A 1101-nucleotide genomic window follows, 5' to 3' on the forward strand; every position below is an offset into this window, starting at 1 on the left:
GGCACAGTGGTTGAAAATGACTGCTCTATCTCATGTTTCTTATTAGGCATTAAATATAAGACATACACAATGATATCTTATTGGATGCCCAATATGCATTATAAAAGTGTCACTAGAGTTTTTGTCACCTAGTTCAAGAGTTCACTGCATCATCCCCATGATGGACCTCCTCCCATACCAGACCATATAGAACAAATTATAATATATACACAGCCTAAATGTAGGATTGGAGTACATTAGGATTGGAGTACACCTCCCCCCCCCCACTTTACTTGCTTACTTACTTAGGGCCCAATCCTATCCAATTTTCCAGTGCTGGTGCAGCCATGCCAGTGGGGCTTGCAGTGGGTCTACTTGGATCTGCGCCACCTCAGGAAGTGGCGCAGAGCTGAGTAGAATGGAGCAGCCTGGAGCTGCTCTGCACTGCCCGGGGATCAGGGCTAGAATCTGGCATAACTGGGAATGCCCACTGCCCACCCTTTCCCTGCCTCTAAATGCCTCCCTCCCGCCTCCTCCTCATCCTCCCCACGTCCCCACCCCAGACCCCTGCATCAGCCAAGCTCCACTGATGCATAAGTACCCACTCCTGCTGCTGCAGAGGCTGAATCTGACCTCTGTGGGACATCACACCACCAAGCACTGGCACAGCTTACTCGCACGGAGGCACAAATATGCTTTATAGCACAGAGCAAGGAATTTAGGATTGCACCCTCATTCTGTTAGGGTACAATTCTGCAGCCAGTCTGTTAAGTTCTATGGAAATGAAACATACACAGTGAGACTGCAGCCTTAAATACTGTGCACCTGTACTTGAGCCTCTCTATCCCCCAAGCAACAGGACTTAGAATACAAGCCTCAGTCGCCCAAAATACCTCCATACCTTTGTGTTTCTTTTCCATTACTGTTTTAATTCCATTTCAGCTGACCCTCATGTTTCTTTTTGCTCAATGTTTCTGCTTGAATGTTTGAGCTACGGCATGTCCCTACATACCCCGATGAATCATATGCATTCATCTTTTTAGCACAGTCAGAGACATAGTCCTCAACAGACAAACACAAAATTGTGTGGTTTTTACTGCTCAATCCACCTGGCAATTTTCT

The sequence above is a fragment of the Tiliqua scincoides genome, chromosome 2 (genome assembly GCF_035046505.1).
Source record: "Tiliqua scincoides isolate rTilSci1 chromosome 2, rTilSci1.hap2, whole genome shotgun sequence".
NCBI lineage: Eukaryota > Metazoa > Chordata > Lepidosauria > Squamata > Scincidae > Tiliqua > Tiliqua scincoides.